At 44.4% G+C, this 18,597-nt stretch overlaps 1 long non-coding RNA gene across 1 annotated transcript in view; it reads left to right on the top strand.

The window, feature by feature from the left end:
• The first annotated feature begins 1,888 nt into the window (after window positions 1-1,888).
• Window positions 1,889-18,597, top strand: part of LOC119702402 — an 80,173-nt gene continuing 63,464 nt past the window's right edge. The window contains exon 1 of the long non-coding RNA XR_005257352.1: window positions 1,889-2,080. This is a non-coding gene — a long non-coding RNA (uncharacterized LOC119702402). The remainder of the gene's footprint in view (window positions 2,081-18,597) is intronic.

Genomic DNA, 18,597 nt, shown 5'->3' with positions numbered 1-18,597 from the left:
CTTGGTCAAAAGCTCTGAAATTGGGTGAGGGGAGGGAGAAGAACTTGCCAGAAAAGTGCCCTCCATGATTTTGTGCTGTAACTTTTGTGCAGAGGGCTCTTGAGAAATGCTGGGGGCTCTGAGCTCCCCTGGAGCACTAAGAAGGCACTGAGGATGTGGGTAGGAGGAAAGGCTTGGGAAAAACTTTTTAATAAAGCATCTCTTTGGAGCTGTGCCATCCTAACATAAAGCTGTGCCTGGTCTGTGAGAACCAGGCTGCTCTGTGTGAGCAGGGGGGCCCCCAGCAGAAATCCCCTGCAGTCCCTGGGTGATGAGACCAAAGCTGTGTGTGTTTGTGTGCTTGTTTAGACACGCAGGGCTCATCCAGCTCTCCAGTGTCCCTGCTAGCAGGGTGCCTCTTGAGCCCCGGGGAGCAGAGAATTCCATTGGCACGGCTACATCAGCTCTCCTCCAGCCTCATGCACCCTCAGCTCAGTGTGCTGCAGATTTAAATGGTTCAAAAAGCATTATTTGCCAGCTTCCCCCTTTAATAGGGATTAGTGTATCTTCTATCTATTCCTTGTGCTGAGGTCATTGCTTCATAGCTGCAAGGCTACAACCTCATGACTCCATCTCTTAATTGTGTTTTAGGACTGCTTTCCTTGTCCATAATGGATTTGCAGTGCAGTCAGAAATGAAAAGCCATGTTTATAAAAATATTGGGTTGAGGGTAGCACAAAATCCCCCTCAGCCCTCATGAGTCTCACTTACAGCTCCACTGACAGAAGATATACAGGCACAAGTCAGGAATGTCAGTATGGTTTTGTAATGGAAAGGATGTCCAACTATTGATCTTCCTTTAGAAGTTTTACCTTCTCTAATTCATTCTCAAAAGCTTCACTGTGTTTTTCCCACAGGCAAAGAGACATTTACAGCAGGTCATTGTGTGCTGGGGTCTTGCCTATCCTGTGTGTTCAGGTTCTTCAAGCAGCAGCAGTTATTTCAAAAAGCCTTTTAGGGAAGGGGGTGGTTAAGTGCTGTGATTGGTCTCAAGCTTCTGCTCAGCCCATGCAGCCTCTGTAAACCTAAAAAATAGCTGATAATGCTCAGTGAGAGACAGTGGAGGAGTGTTTGGTGTTTCTCACAGGTATGGGCTGGGGGAAATTAGTACCAAAAACGTCTAAGAGAAAGCTTGGTGTGGGTGCAAAGCCCATCCTGGCTGGTCTTGCAAGATTTTGGACCAGACTCAGTCCCTCTCCTGCCTCGTGTGATGAGGACTTTCTCCAGCAGAGCTGGCTCCTGCCTTGGTCATGGCATCTGGGACTTTCCTGACTCCTGCTAACTGCATTATTAACTGCTGGTTCAGGGAAGGCCCACAAGAGGCTTGGTCACTGTCCCAAAGTGGACAATAGTTGTATGCAGTAACATGCAGAAAACTGCTGCCAATGTGCATATTGTGTGTATTTCTTACCTCTCCCTGGTGGCTGCCTCTTCCTGTTTATGATTACATCCTGGAGCAGGTATGAAGGAACTTGTTTTCCTTGATGGACACAAGCACCTACAGGTGGAAACCTTCTCCTGATCAAAGCCAAAGAATCACATTCAGGGTTTCTGACTTGCTTTCCCTTTGAGTTGACTATTCAGTCTTTATTTTTTTTGTTTTTTTAATGCTCCTGCTACAAAATGGTTGCAGTGCCTGAGTTAGAGCAGTTCAGCAGCTCCTAGTGCTTCACTGGGACATGCTCAGGTAACACACACCAGGGTACCTGACGTGCCTGCTTGGGAGGGTGAGGAGCCTGAGCTGAATCACTGAATGTTTGCCAATGCAAATTAGTTAAATCTTCTGGGAAGTGTTTAGCGTGCATGCTCCAACTCTCAAACTTCCAAATTTGTGCAGAAAAAAGGCTTGCTTGGACTCATTGCTAATCTGCAAGAGGTGCTTGCTTGCCTCGTCCAGCTGGCAGCCTTCCCAGGTGCTGCATCCAAGTCCCCAGGCAGCAGTCTCACATCACATCACCCCAGGGAAGGACCTGTGCTGTGCACAGTGCTCCCCACAGCAAGGGAGGAGACTGCAAAGAAGCTTTCCAGGAAGAGAAAGGAGGTAGGTGACCTTGAATTGAAAGAGTCTTTATCCTATTTCTTATCTGAACCTCGCTGGATCAAGACTGGCTGAAAATGATTTTTCTTCCGCCGGTTGCTCAATGGCCTGTGTGAAATGTCACTGACAGATTTGGCCGCGACGTTGCCAAGTCTTCAGGCTCCCTGTGAGTAACACAGCTCTGGCCCCTGCTGTGTAACGTGAGCACTGCTTACTTTCCATGATATTTTGGGGGAGGGAGGCAGCTTTCTACCCCACACAATGACTCACGGCTGAGAGGAGCACAAAGCCACGAGCCCACGCGCTGAGTCTTGTCTGTTGTTTCGCTCGCTGCGCGCGTCTCGTGAGAGCACTTTGGCACAAGTGGCTTTCACATCCGTCCTTCATTAGGACAGCAGTGGGGGTTTGCAGCTTGGAAGGGTGTTCCAGATGATATTAGGAGTGGGCTGCAGGAGCTAGAATCATCACACCTAGCTGTAGATGTGGGTCTCAGCTTCTTGGCGTCAGAGGAAAGAGGCATTTGTGCTTTGAATCCTGGAACTGTTCAAGTCTCTGAGGAACACAGTGGGATGGTAGCAGTCCCTGTCCATGGCAGGGGGTTTGGAATAGATGATCTTTGAGATCCCTTCCTGTTGGAACCCTGGATGCTGGGAATTTTAGACTTTCTGTGTTGAAAGGCACAGACCCTCAAGAGAACACTGCATTTGACCTGAGGCCATGGAGAAGGCTTCCATGGGATTGTGGGTGTGGAGTTTGAATAGGAGTGTGTAATACCATGTGGTGGAAAACTTAGAGTTCAAGCTTTTAGAATATAGTAATAATTATAAAGCAAGATGGAGGTTTTAGGGTGGTGGCTGGACCTTCTTCTCGTCCTCTTCATGAGTTTGGGTGGTGTTTTGTAATTGGACAGAAAAGTCTACATTGCAGGGCACAGGTGATTAGTTATTGAGTTAAAAGTAAAAAAAATTTAGGTGTCATTTCTTAATTGGACATTTTTTCCTTAAAAGACCTTGTAGAGATAAATACAGGGCCATTTTGTAGCTTGTTAGTGAAGTGCTGTAGAACTCATGGCTTGTAAGACTGTAATACAGATAAGAAATAATGAACATCTGAGTCTGAACACAAAACACCATCTTGAGCACTTTCAATCCTGACCCCGACCCAGACAGAAAAGGAAGATAAATATTTGATACCTTACAACCCAATTAATTCTGTGATTCAGTGATTTGAGAGGGTGACTCTACTGGTACTTCCAGGTGGGTTTGAGGAAGCTTTTGGCTCCCCTGCTGTTGCTGGCCCAGTGTTTGGGGATTGGCTCTTCATGCTCAGCTGGAATCTCTCAGCCTTTTCTGTTCTTGAGACCCAAGCTCAGTTCCTGCAGGTGATTCATGTGAGCTTGTTGCTGCATCTCACTAGAGCTTAAATCCCAGTCTGCTCCAGCTTTTGTGAGTAGGGGGTTTTTTGGGTGTTTCCTGTAATTGGCTGACTCACTTAGGAAAGATTTCTCCAGAAGTGACTTCAGTATAGAAAGGTGGATAATTGTGTGCTTCAGACTTTCAATTTACTGGTGACTTTTCAATGTCTTTTACGAAGAGAACACAAAGGACACAAAGGACTGTGGTGTTGCTGGTGGGATGCACATCCAGCATCCCATCATGGCAGCATGGAATGGGAGCCCTGATTCAGGCCCTGGATCTCATCAGGATCCAGCTGCAGAGAAGCTGGGGCATTGAGATAGGAAGCTGGATATTGTGCCAGTGCTGTTTTAGTGCAGTGCTTTCCATATTTAATGTGGCTAAATGAGGCTGACTCTTCAGGAGTGTCTCTGCAAGAAAGATGCTTCCTGTGTGTGCCTGGAAACTGCCTCTCTCTGCTTTGGTAAGGTCTGAACAGGTAATTCTAAAAAACAAACTATTTTTTGAGGCAGCAGGTGCTTTCTACAAGGTATGAAGATTTCACTTGGAAATGGGGCACATCTTGGACATTGCCAAGGAGCTCTGCAATATTCAAGGCTGGCTCTCCAGTCTGAGCCTTGATTGGTTCAGTTATGTCTAGAAATTCCCATTCAGTGGGTGTTTAATATAAAGTGAATTTGCATCTCATTTCCAATTCTTTTTCTGGTGCTACTGTCTGTCATATTCCCCTGAGACATCTACCCGACCTTTAAATTGATCCAGAGTCTTTTTTCAGAGGGGAAGCCTTGCTGCTTTTCACTAGGCATCAAGCAGGGCAGCACTCTTCCAGCATTTATTGCAGCTGAGACCTGTGATTTGATCAAAGGTTTATCCCATGAAATGAAAATTTGCTTTTGTGCTCCTGCCCCAGGACAACACCTTGGGCTCTGCTTTCTCCCTACACTTGGGGTTTCCAGCTGGCAGAGGAGCTAAAACCTGTGCAGGTGGCAAAACCCACCAAAGCAGCAGAGAGAGCAACAGGTAATAAGAGGGGGAAGAACATCTGCTTTGCCAAGCCTTGGAAAATCTTTGGGTGCCAGAAGATGTGGGTAAGGTCCTGAAGAGCAGGCACTGAAGTCCAGCCCTGCAGAGCATCTCGGTGAAGCCCTTCATTGTCATCCTCCTCCTCTTCCTCTGCCCAAGGCAGCTGACACAATGAAAGTTGAAGGGGCAGCGTTTTCCACGGGTGCTGCTGCTCTGACTGCTTAATTTAGCAGCCACTTTGGCAATTCCTCAGCGCCCAAAGCTGCTGAGAGAGTCCTCAGTGTGGTGAGGGGAAAAAACAAACAAGTCAAAGGCTTCATTAGGGAAGGAGTCCATCAGTCGTGGCTGGGTGAGAGATGAAGCCCTTTGCTTTGCTGGGGCTGTGTCACAACTTTTCCTGCCTTGTATCCTTTGCGTTAGCCTCACCTTGGAGCTGTTGCTGGTGACCCTGGAGTAGCTGCCACACAAGCATAAATTGGATGAGAGCTAATTAACTGTCAAAACCCAGGGCAAAAGACAATAAACCCCTGCTTCACCTCCTGGTGGGTTTCAGCCTTTTCTCTTTGATGTGACAGCTCGTCCTCCATTCCTTTTGCAAACAACTCACCATTGCAGAGGAAATGCAATACAGCAAGGCAATCACTTATTGCCAGTGACAGCAAATAAACATGAAAAATGGGCTTTGAAATACTAAAGGACAATGATCAGAAAGGTTTCTTCTTTCATCCTAAATCATGATGTTTAGCACTCTGCTGTAGTATTATAAGTTATTTATAAATGTCTTGGCTCGTTAGGAAATATCTGTTTTTATATAAAGATAAATAATGTTTTTAATCAGATGATAGATGGGCATGCTGTGCATGGGGAGGGGGAATGTGGAGAAGCCAACTCAGACTCGGTGTAATATCCTCATCTTAATGGAGAGGCACCTCACCAAGCAAAATATTGCACAGTGACATTTTCTCCTAGGCATGAGTAACACAGACGTGTTTGTATTGAAGGAAAGCTCATTAAAATTTCTGATGGAACAATTTTCTGTCAGAAAATGAAATTTCATCAAAATCAGAATGTCTTCCTGAGAGGTGTCAGTCGCACAGATATTTACAACCAAGGAGCATTTTTGTTTTGCTTTGGAAAGGTAAAATCCTTGTTTCTGTGTTTGTTTGGATTCTTCACACAAAATGTTGATATACTTTAGCAGGATTTAATTTGTTACATTGCTTTGATGTTCTCAAAACAAAATTTTAAATTGTATCAATATGGACGGGTTCAAAACTGGGTTTTTTTGGATTGTCACTTCATGAGAAAGTTTCATTTTTTTTTTGGTTCTGATTCAATGGAAAAACTGCCAGAATGTCAGTTTGTCATATGACACAAGTTCTGTTTTTCACTCAACTCCAATTATAGCATTTGAATTTTGAAATTCAAAGAAGCAGAGAGAAACAGGAGGCAGGAACAAGATGTGTCAAAACCACCTTTTGTTCCCCCCCTCCCTCAGACCCATGAATCAGCTTCGGCAAACTCAGCGTTTTCCAGTGTTGTTATTGGAATTGGATCATTGGTGTATTATTATTTCCATGCTATTGTAGGCACATTCCTAGCTGGGCCTTGTGGGGATGTACTTTTTTCTGGAAAAGCTCACTCACTACACCTGAACGTGGGCTGCAACCTCCTCTTCCCACTGAAGGGGAGGTTTTACATGGTTTTTGCCTGTGGTTTTTTGTTTGTTTGTTTGTTTGTTTTTTTGTGGATTCTCATTTCTGCTGCTTGTGAGGGATTTGGGTCATTTTGCTGATTGAGTCTCTGGAAGCAATGGAAGCTGCTGCTCTCTGCAGGCTCTGGGGCATCCTGCTGACTTGGGGGCCTGAGCTATGGAGTTTTGGGGTCCTCTGTACAGTGAGAGCTGTTAACAACAGCAGAAGGCAGCTGTACCCAAAATGAGCAATCCCACCCCTCAACAGCAGCTGCTGTGCTAGCAGCTTTTATTTAAAAACAACTCCCAAATCTTCCCTGGACTGTTTCACAGTGTGAGCATGCTTCTGAGTGATTGGTTTTCTTTGCAAAGAAGCTGTAACACGCTTTGGAGCAGCCTGGGACCAGTTATGGGTGCAACCATCAAGGGTTGGTTTATCTTGCTCTGAGGTGTAACACCTTTGGAGGAGTCCTTACCTTCTGTGAAGACACAGGCAAAGCAGGAGTGCTGAAAGAGCCAGGCTGGACACAAGACTGCAGTTCTGCCCCAGCAGCCCCTTACTGCTGCACACACTTTGGGATTGTTTCAGCTGTTTTGAGGTTGAGGCAGCCTAGCTCAGGAAGTCTTCCAAGGGGGAACGTAAGTCATGCTGGAAATGAGACTTTTGGAAAACAAGAACACAGATTTACTTCATACAGGATGTTTTTGGTGTTTGAAAATAAATTCTGTTCAGCAAAGGCATTCTCTGCTTAATTACGTGATTTTGACAGGTTTTATTCCAAGAAGAAAATGTCACCATTTGTCACAAGCCAGCTTGAATAAGACCTTGTTTATACATTCCTTCTCCACACTACTTTGAATTATACCATAGTAAATTTGGAGCAGCTCTATTGAGTTCATTGGAAAGTGACTTTGGTTTTATACAGGTCAAATTAAAAAGAGTTTTGGCCTGTTGCAATTGGATTTGTGGCTAATCTAAGACTTACTTTAGAAAGTCTTTGGCCATTTTGACATCATTCAACTCATTGCACTGTCCTTCCCCACTTCGTAAAAGTGATTTGCTTTTGGTTCCAGGGTTTGTTTTGATTTTGAAGGAAGGAAGGAAGGAAGAGACTTTCACTGTGGTGAAAGAAGAAGGGGGGAATGGTGACCTTCACTTGTGATTTTGTCTGGCTTCTGTGTGGTTTTCAGATGGATGGGGGACATGGACTTGGACTGCAAATGGTTTTTGGTGTGATGGACTGGCTTGCTGTGAACCCCTCCTGAAATAAGCCCTCCAGCCTGGAACAGTTTCTTGTGGAAGATAGGGAAACAATCCTGCACCAGCAAAATCTCTGCAAATTGTGCAGTGTCCTGTAGGGAACAGGCTGGTGGTGCTGTGAGAGCCTTGGGCAGTGATGGACAGAGGTGTGAGGCTGGCTGGGGTGTGCAGCTGCCTGATAAGCCTTGCAGGCTGAAGTCCTGCTTCAGGCAATGAAGTTGTCAGAAATCAGCCCAGCTTTTATTGGCTCTGTTGGCTCCTTCAGTGACTTTTGGTAGCTATTAAATGCAGAGTGGCTCTGACTCCCAAAGGGAAGAGAGTGAGGAGAAGGCACAGTCGCAGGGAGGGCAGAGACGTGCCTTGCTGAAAGATTCCTCCAGCTGAATTTGAGTTGTGCTAAGTTCTTCCCTGAGGGCAAATACTTGATTTTATTTATGGCTCCTGAGTTAGAAGAAAGCTTTTCCTTTTAGAAAGGTTTCAGAATTATTTCCCCTCTCTCTCCCGCTTGTTATATTTGACTAGCTGTGGCACTGACTGTTGTTACACTTGATAAAAACACTCTGCTATAGAAATCAGAAAAGAAACTAACCCATAATAAACTAATCTTCCTATTTCTCGGTTTCCAAATCAGGTTGCTGTGTAAATGCTTATACCTTGGGTCTTTTAAAATTCCCATCACTCCAGTATTTCCCTCCACTCAGACTCTATGTTAGACTCAAGCCTTTTAGAACACATTTGTTTTCTGAAAATAACCATGGACATTTTTGTGCCCAAAACCTTTATGCTCCAACACTGCTTACAACTTCAATAATGGGATAACCTATCACAGTGGGGTGACCCATTTAACTGTTTCTAGCCCTGCTGAAATGCAGAAAATGTAAATCTGCTCTTTCCTTCCCCTGGCAGCTCCCTTTTCCCCACTGACCCTGCTGTTGCTCCCTATTTAGAGCAAATAAGCAGGATAACCGTGTCCTTGGTTGGTATCTATGCCCACATTGTGCTGTGAGAGCCATGTCTGTACTTAGAAATGTGAGGAGAGAGCTTAAAAGGGGCATAACAGAGATTAGGGCAGCTAGAGAAATCTTGTTTTACATTCTTCCCTCCCCCCTCACCAGCATCAGAAACATGAGAAGCCCAAGGGAGGGAGCAGCCAGGCAGGTTTTGCATCCTCAGGACACTGATTTGTGCTCAGCTTTGCCAGATTCCTGCAAAGGGCTGCGCCATGCTCAGCCTGCCATGGGCACAGCCAGAATCCAGGAGTGCTGGCTCCTTGTGTTTGGTAATGCTCAACCTGCTGGGCCTCCCTTGGGTCTGCTCCTGTTTCCAGAGCTGATGGAGTCGCTGCAGGGCAGGGCTGGAGGGGCTGATGCTCCAGCACGGTTTGTGCAGAGGTTTGGACCAGTTTTGGGGTCTGCCCTGCACACTGACACACCTGCAGTAGAGGAGCAGACCCCTCTGATGATCCCATGGCTTCCCCAATGACCTCTGTGTAAGATTCCTTTCATGCCTTGGGAAATGGTTCTTTTGTCTTTATCCAAGCTCATCTCTGAAGCAGCCTTTGTGGCTCTCTAAGGTGTACCTTTCTGCACCACTCATTTGTTGTCTGTTCCCACTTAAATTGCCAGTCTAGATGCCATATGGCTCACTTAATAGACAAACAAGCCAGTGTGTGTGGTGTAAATATTTTCTTACAAGTTAGATTGCAAATAAGGAAGTTATTTCATGAGAATAAATTGAGTTTTCAAAGTGAGATTAACAACAAAACAAAAAAAGACTATTTCAATACTGCTCCAGAGGACTTCACCCTGAAGGTTCTGAATGCCTGATACATCCTTCCTTTTTTAAAAAAAAAAATAATCTGATTAGATTTTTAATTACTCTTTAACCTGCCCTTTGGTAAAACTCACTGAGATCTAGTGGCATGTTATAAATAGCAACAAAACACCCATCTCTCTCTCTTTTTTTTTTTTTTTCCAAGCAGTGGATATGGTATAAGAACAGGAAATGTCAGGTGTAAGATTACATGATATAAATGGTGTAATGGAAAATATCAGGCAACTCACAGTGCACTTACTGCTGTTCAACCCAATACCCTCAGTTCAAAGCTTAGCAAAGCTGCAAAGGCTAAAACAACAACCACCCCTCTTTCCCATGAATGTGCTCTGGGAGCAGCTTGCAGCTTATTAAATTATTGCAGATGCTATAAAAGGCTGTATCTCAGAGCTCATCTCTCAGATGTGCTCTCCTGTTGTGTACATTGAGCTGCATGAGGGAGGGAGAGGAGAGTCCTGATATTTGCTGCCCTTAAAACACTTTGAGGATAACACAGCCCCATCCACTGCTTGAACCCTGCCTTTCTCCACAGACTGCTCTAACCTGATCCTGTAAACAGGGGTGAGAACAGAGGTGTTCAGAACAGAGATGCCAAGGAGTCAGTGGGGAATGAAAAATCCAAGGAGGGATTTCTCTTTGCAGAAATCTGGAGTAAGGCTGCTTGTTCAGGATGCAAGTCAGATACATGAACATATATGAATGTTGTTTTAAAAACAAGGGTTTCATGCTATGCCACCTTCCAGACCTCAGTGTTACACAAGTCTTTTGGGTTTTTTTCTTTTGTTTAAGCAAATTTTTGAGCTGTTCATGGCTAAGCAGGACTCCAGCCTGCTCTCAGTACCAGTGGGTGGGCAGAGATGATGAGTAGTGGGGACTGTGGCAGTACCTCCAAGGAGACTGAAACCCCAGGGCTTCCCCCTGCAACACAGCACTGCCCTGCAGAGTGGGAAGTGATACTCAAATCGACCAAAGAGGAGATCAAAGCTGAAACATGATGTAGCCTTAGGTGACTTGCTAACATCTGAGTGCATGTAGGTTGTGCTTGGAAAAGTTGGAAAAGTTCTAGCCCTTACTTAAAGGAATAAATTGGAATAAATGTAATAATTGGAATAATGGAATAAAGAAATAATTCCAATAAATTGGAATAATGGAATAAATTGTTCCTAGGTGTTAATGGCCTTGAGAATGAGAGGACTACTGAAGCCCAGAGATATTGGGAGCATCTGTTGAGTGTCTTGTGCATTTTGGAATTTAGGCTTCCAGCTCAACTATTGTCTTCTGAAGATAAACCATCGGGTTGAGGCAGCCAGAAAATATTTCAAGGGAGGAGTGGCTGAAACAGCAGAGTGATTTTATCTAATCTGCCTTTGAGAGGCCAGATTATGGCTGCCAGCTCTGCCACAAAAGCCCACTTGGAGTTTGCTCTTGGAGGAGGCAGAGTCTGTGTAAGGGAGATGCAGCCATGTGCTGCTGAAGTGAACTGCTGAGCCGTGGGTTTGTTTGGTTTCAATGGGATGTGCAGCTGGTTTGGGTTCTTGTGATTTAGCCAGGCAGGATTCTGCCATGCAGAGGGAGCAGAGCATGCTGTGACACGGGGATTTTGGCAGGTGGCCCAGGCTGTGTTTGTTGGGTTTCTGACCTGGTCCTGCCTTTGCCCTGCCTGGTGCAGGACAGGCTGAAGTTAGTGTGGGTTGTATTATCTTTTGTTCCTTCTCCTGGGCACTCAGCCTCTGAGCACTGCTGACTTGAGGTTTGAAAGCAAATGTCCCAGAGGCTGAGGTGGCTGGCAGAGAGCTGGCTGCCCTGTGGGCTGGGACTGCCCTGCACAGCTCTGGGACAGCACTCCGGACACTCCTGACATGGAATTCCTGGCCTTGGGTCAGTGGTGGTGGGGAGGAAGAATCCACTTCTCACCACGCTGTGGGTCAGCAGGGAGAGAGGTGTTCCCAGGAGGATCCCTGTCGCTGGCAGTGAGGAGAGCCAGGATGTGTCCCGACAGAAATCCCAGCATGGTGTTCCTTCCACACTGCCTGGCTCTTCTCTTCTCTTCCCAGAGTCTCAGGGTGTTTGACTAACACCCTGCTATGCCCTGTCAGCTGCAGTATTTTTCCCTGTTCCCGTTGTTGTGGCATGCAAAGGTGGTAGAATGCCTTCTCCCTAAACTTCTGCCTCTGAAATTGTCTCTGTCTCTATCACTCTGATTTACTTTGTCACCAAGGATTTCTTCACATCGTTTTATAATAATTTTTGACACTAAAAGCAATGTTTTCAAAATGTTTGGCCAACCCCTGTAGGTCTCAGGGGCTCTTCCACAGCATTTCCTGTAGCCTGGAGTGTAACTGGAGCTCCCACTGTGGTTTTTGCAACTCAAAGGGTCTCCAGGTTGGATAAAAAGTGTAAAGAAATGAACACTTTCATGCCCTGTGTCATATGTGCTCAGAATGATCTGCTGGCAGAAATTTAATTTTGTTTCCAGTAATTTGAGGTTATGGATAGGATTACATCTCCCAGTCAGAGAGAGACATTAATCAAGAAATAGGCCTCTTAATCCTCCTTTCAATTTTAATGAAACACTGTAAAAATGCCTTTCACCAGGGGATGTCAAGTATCAGTTGTGCTTTGATTAACATGCTTTTGTGACAGGTTTACTGTTGTACCATGTACCAAGTTATTCAGCAACCTAATTTAAGCTGTCTGTCAAGGGAAAACAAGTACAAAGAGAGCATTATTTTCTCATTGGACTTGCAATAACAGACTTCTCTATCTACAAACTTTTTTTTTTTCTTTTTGAAATGCTGGTTACTCCACACCCGTTGTGACATTTTTAACCTTCAGAATAAATGGATAAAGGCTGGACGTGACACACATCACACTGTCCCCTGAATGGCAATTAGGAAAGAGATAAGGAATAGGAAATGTTTTTGCAGCTGATGTAAGTTAAGCACTTGCATTTCTCACAGCAAAGCAGAATTTGGATCAACTCTTCTGGACTATAACGGGTGTAAATCTGGGGCAGTTGAGAGGAACGCTGGGCCCTGAATCTTTAATCCTCTCTTCTTTTTTCCTGTCCCCCTTCTGAAGTCAAAACACATTTTCAATGGAGGCTTTGTGGTTTGAGTTGGGTTTGGCTTCTTATCTGCTCAGTTTTTTCTAATGTGGCTTGATTATATTAGATATGAACTTCCTTGTGGCTGGAAGCCAGCACCAGACAGACAATTCTCTCTCCCAGTCACTGAAACCTGACAGGGGAATGCCAGGCCTTTTCACAGGAGCTGGTTTATTTTTAGAGAGGGATGTTTTTGTTCCTGCCTCCTTAAAAATTGACCTCTTGGAACAGGATGGCTCCAGATCATCTCAAAGTAGAATGTAGCTGGAGACTGCAGTCTTCATGCAAATGCAGCCTCTTCCAGCTAATATGGCACACAAGTCCAGGAGCTGCCCCCACCAACCCGACCCCCACCAAGCTGTAACAGCTGTAACTTCCAGAGGGAAGTTTCTTGTGAGAGTGGGTGAATTGCACTCTCGAGCTGTGGAATACACGCTGAAAGCTTCACGGTCCCCTCCCTGGTGTGTCGGCTGCTCTGAGGACAGAAGAAATTAATTACAAGATGGTTTATCCATTGGAAAAAGATTGTAAGTGAGCTCTCAGCCTAATTCTGATGACAAATTGCTGCCAGGAGGCTGTGGCACCACTTGCCTTGCTCGGCTTCCAGGAGGGAAGGGCTGGTGGAGCTGCAGCATGTGGAAGCCAGGGAGTCAGGGGGCTGGCAGGTGTGGCAGAGGTGCCAGTCCTCTCTGAACTGAGCTGCTTTTTTGGGGGGGGGTTTCAGGAAGGAAAGCTGTGGCATGTCCTTGCCTTGTCAGGTTTCTCATGGCACCCAGACCTGCTGAGGTCCCCAAGCTCTAACTCCCCCTGCTGCTCTGCCAGGGTGCTCTATACATCCTGCCGGCCTGGGAGGGTATCAGGAGCCGTTTGTAACATCTTAATGGCCATATTAACACCTCTAATTGTAAATGACAGGGCAATTAGTCTCAGCATAGCAGTTTGAACAATTATGTTTGGCCTGCTAAAGTGGCAGAATATTCATTAATGCAATAAGAAAAAAAATAAAAAAGGTCTCCTCAGGATTTGTTGCTCTGAGGAGAGTAGTGTGGCTGTTTGTCTGCTTTAATCCTCTTAAAAAAATGCAAGTTAGTTTGCAGCTCTTGCCAAAAATTCTCAGCTGTCAAACCTGTTTATTCCATGAAACACACTGAGGGCAAGTGTGTGTCTACCCTCTATTCACAGGGAAGAAGTTTATGAGAGAGAAAAGCGCCTCAATCTCTGTTTTCCACAAGGCCAAAGAGTCCTGGGGCCTCTTAGCTGAATCCCAAACTTATGATGATGGAATCCACTGATAGAACCAGGGTACACATATTTAGGGTCTGAAACTGGAGGTTTCTGGAGGTTGTGCCAGGTCTGAAAGTTTCTCAGTGTTTTTACTCCTTTGCACTCGAGGTCTCATCTAAAACCAGAGCTGTTCTTCTGGAGCAGCCTGTGCTTCAAGCAGAGCCAAGGCCAGCTTTGAAGGCCTTGCTGCCTTCAGCAAGACAGCCAAAACCTGGGGCAGCAGGGAGTGTGAGGGGAGCTGGACTGATGATGTGTTACATTTCTGACTCTCTCCATCAGATTTCACTGCTGTTAGGCAAGTGAAGGCACATGTGGTTTGATTTTGTCCATGAGACTGCAGCTTCCATTGCATGGAAAAACAAAATAGTGGATCAGTCTTTAGTCACTTGCAAGAATTTTGTTCGAAACCCTGAAAATGGTTACTTTAACCTATTGGTTTGGTTGCCTGCTCACTTTCAGTCTCTTTCTTTTCTGACATACAGCAAGTGTAATTTTCCAGGGGTGTTTCACCTGATATGGCCATCACAGGTCTGAGGGATCCTATGGGATCTTCTTGGGCTGGGAGTTTTTTCAAGAGGTTTCTGACAGATTTTGGGCAGCCCTGAAGGCAGACTCATTTTCCCAACAACCTTTGTGTGCTATTGCTCTCAAACAATATGTATGATGGAGCTGGGAATTCTTTAAACTTTGTTTAATGTCTTAGCCAATGAGCATCCTGGTACCTTGGATGAGGTGGCACTGGTTTGGGGCTTTATTTTGGTTTTTCCTTCTGATAAATCCATCTGAAATCTGACGTGAGAGGTTATGATTTTTTAAAACATAGCTTCACTCCTAAGTGAAAGCTGTCATTGCAGATGTGGTTCAGTTCAGTGGAAACATCAGGACTGTGTTTGGGACTGCAGGATCATGACATCTCTTTAAGCACAGTGGGAGACAGATGGGTGAGCAGCCAGCTTGATGCAAGAACAATAAGAACAAATGAGCTTTTTAAAAATAGAACAATTGCATTTGGAAAGAGGACTGGAGGGGGGCGAGGCTGAGAGGGAAATAATTCTCCCATGATTCTATCCTGGTTTTTATATTAAACAAAACATGTTGCAACATTGTCTTCGTTAGCAATGAAGTGACAAACTGGAGCACTTCCAAATTGGCTGGCTCCAAACTGCTTTCATATTGACCTGAAATGTCAGCTGCTATTATGTTCTGCTGACCACTGATTGCTTCCAGAGTAGCATTTTCTCCTGTGAAATGAAAGAAGTTCCATCTCAGTGATCTCAGTGGCTCCTGGTGCTCGTGGAGAACGATAGCCATGGGAAATGAGAGTGCCTTTATTTCGAACCACTTCTCAGTTTGAATGAAATGAATTGTTAATATTGAAGTTATTCATGCTGTGAGAGTGAGTTTTGTGCAAGAATGTTTCACTCATCTAGAAGATCCTCCACTTCACCTTCTTAGAGTCAGAAAACTGAGGTGAAAAGTGCCTCTGATTTGTTTCCCTACCTTCACACACAGGCACACCAAGTTGGCTTGGACATAGCAATGCTGATATCCTGCTCTGCAGGTAAACTTAAAAATTTTCCTGTGGGACTAGATAAAAAAACCCATAAATATGGAGAAATGGTACTTCTGGCAGGAGTAGCTGAAGTTCTGTGATCAGGTATCAAATGGTATGATGGAAAGTATTTTGCTTAATTTTTAAAATCCTCTTTAGAAGACAGGAGAATGTTCAGATAATTTTTATTTCACATAATGCTGGCTTAAAATTACATTAAAATGTTGTAAAAGCCTCTTGGTCTTTAATTCTCAAGGAAATAAACTATGTGATCTGCAAGGTTTTTTCAATAATTCTCTTTAGAAAACCTGTGTAATATCACTTATTCACATTCCTACACTCTATTTTTCCATAGTTATCACTTGAAAAAGTGATATCTTCAAGCAAAAGTGCAGGAAATAGGTCTATTTTTTTTTTTTTAAAGATAAACCAGTCTGTTATCTGCTTAAATCCAGAATGAAATACACTGGATATATAACCCCACTGGATCTATTCTTGTAAAGTAACAGCAACTAAAAACCCTGTAAAATGTGGGAAAACTACCTGCATCCATGTCAGCTTGTGGGCCTCCCCTGTTCTCTCAGGGGCAGAGTGGATGGACTCTGCAGTCCATGTCCAGCGTCCATTCCTGCATCACTTTCCTCCTTCTCGTTAAGGTCCTACTCTGTGCTTGTATTTACCTCATTTAAAGAACTAGAAACAATGAATTTCTTAAAAGGGAGAAGAGGAGCATAAAGTAGAATGGTCATGATTTCATAAGAGGTGTTGACTACCCTCTATTTTGTGTGTCAATATTTGCTATTATTTTGCATGGTGAAATCTCTGATAGTTTTGTCCATTTAGACCAAATCTCTCTTTCTCTATTAAGAGAGAGAAAGGCTTATTTTTAAATAAAGCTGATTTTTAAAAAAAATTAAATTAAAAATAAACCCAACTTGTGGAAGAACCAACAGCTTTATGAGAATATTTTTTTCTGTTTTTATTTTTTGTAGAGCTACCTCCATTCCATCTGATCAATTACTAAGAAGAAAATAAAATCAGCAGCATTTCTATCTGTTTCTAGTGGAATGCTGAAGTATCTCAAATAAAGCAAAAACAATTCCTTGCTGAAGCCGTGGATAAAGAGTTGAGTATTGGCAGGACAAGAAAAAAAAAAAAAAGTTGTTTCAGTGCTGTGCTTGATATTTCTGGATGCTGAGTGGAATTCAGGTAATTAAAAGAGGAAATCCATAATATGAAACACAAAAGCAAATAGTTATTTGTGTGGAGAACAACAATAATTATTCCACCATGAGAAGGTTTCATCAGAAGGATGGATATTTGAAGGATCTTGTGATGGGGACCCCCAAACAACAGCTCAGGGTGTTTCACTTGCAAAAATGAGTTATGTGACTTCATTAATGGCGGAGTCAAATTGTCTTCTCCAGGGCTGGGGGTCAATCTGTGCAACATCCCACAGGGAAGTTTTTCCTAATGGAAACAAGCTGTCCCTAGTACAAGCCAGGGAACCTCCCTGGTCTTCTGGGCAGCCTGAGATCTTGCTCTGTGCTTGCAAATTGGAAGGTTCGGGTTGGGAATTTTTGCAGTGCTACCTTGGGGGCCTGCTGTAATACCAGATATAGCTTGCAGCTTCAAGCTGGTTGGGATTGTCAGGGGAAAGAGAGAATTTTTTCTTCATTTTTTTCACTAAATTTTTCCCTGACAGGGGGATGAAGGTGTACCCATGTTTGTGCCAATACTGCTCTGGGAGTAGAAGCAGTGTTTGAGAGTTTGCTTCTTTTTTTAAATTTCAAATCTCTTTAAAGGGACAAAACGGGTGCAGATCTTCTTATCACTTGTCAAGCTAAGATGGCAGAGAAGGCCTGGATATTTTTCACCCCTCTGCTGAGAAGAAATCTGTTTCAGGAAGTTGCTGCCTCTTTTATGATTGCAATAACCCATGGAGAGAGCAAATGGCACTGGGATCTGGGTCTGGGAGGTGTTATGTTCCTGCATGTGAAGGGAATGCAGAGGAGAAGCTGCAGCACAAGGGTGAGGTGAGAGCTTCCCAAAGTGAAGGGGCTTCTGATGAATGAAGCCATGACTAACTGCTGGCCTTTGGAAAGGAGACTGGCACTTCCAAAGCATCCCAGAATAGATTTGTTTACAAAACTTGCAAATAATTGAAATATTAGCAGCGCTGCTGAGTCACGGGGAGATGAAACGGTTTTCCAGCTGCTGTGATGATTCTTGAGAATCTGCAGGGGTTTGTCCACTGGGAGTTTCATCCCTATCAGTAGAAATAGCTGCTCTTACTATGAGTCAGGGCTCATGCTTAGCAGAAGGCAATTAGAGCATTGGTAAATTCAGTAGAGGTGAGTCAGTGCAGCAGCAGGAGTAGACCACAGGGCGCCTGAGCTGCAGCCCACCCCGTTTTTCTCCAGCCTGGTCCCTTACAAGCTGTTTCCCCTTCCAGCAGGCTGTAAGTCCTCTAGAGAACTCCAAGACAAACAGCTCTCCTGAAGCTCCTTTCAGTGGGTGCTTGCCCAGCTGCCTTTGCTGATGCTCTCTGAAATGTCCAACAAACCAGGCATGAAGGGCACCAGAGGGATGATCCTTATCCTCTGGGAACATCAGAGCTCTCAACAGCAAGGCAAGGCTTCAGGGATGGATTTCTGCTCCCTCCTTGGTTCAGGATGGGAATACAGGTGGATAGATTTCCCAGGGTGGGTCTGTCCCCTCCTGGGTTTTATCCCAGTCTTCAGAGCCAGCAGGAATTTTGCTGGATCCCCTCCTTACAATATTAGCTGCACTTCACTGAGAAGTCTAATGCTTTAAATTCTGCTAAAATGGCCTCCCAACCCCTGCAACAGCAGGGGGAAAAATTCTGGCCAAATAAAGGATCTGTGAAAAGAAACATCTCTTTTTATATGACACCCTGTTAGCCTTAATAACAGTTTTCTCTCTGTAAGTGCAGTAAAGTATGGAAATATTGCTGTGCTACACGGTGCAATTTTCTGACAGTGATTTTCTCTGATAAAAGCCTTCAGAGAGTGCATTTTCCTTCCCACTTATCTGCCATCAAAAGGCAGCAAATACATTCAGCTGTCACTCTAAACAAAATATACAATTACTCCGGGTTGATGTTTTAAGCAGAAATAATTTCCATAGCAAAAACCCCTGCAGCTATTTCCTAAATGCTGTGGTGTTTGCTTCTAGCTTTTAGCATTACACATGTATCACCTGCTTTGGACATTTGAATGCAAAGATGAGATATCACAAGTTAAAACTTAGCACTTGCCAAATTAAATATTTGCTGGGCTGAGCCCAGTTCATTACTTGACTGCTGTTTTGCACCAGAGAATGAAAAATCT

This window comes from Motacilla alba, chromosome 6 (assembly GCF_015832195.1).
Source record: "Motacilla alba alba isolate MOTALB_02 chromosome 6, Motacilla_alba_V1.0_pri, whole genome shotgun sequence".
NCBI classification, from domain to species: domain Eukaryota; kingdom Metazoa; phylum Chordata; class Aves; order Passeriformes; family Motacillidae; genus Motacilla; species Motacilla alba.
This window is presented reverse-complemented; position numbering and strand designations above follow the sequence as displayed.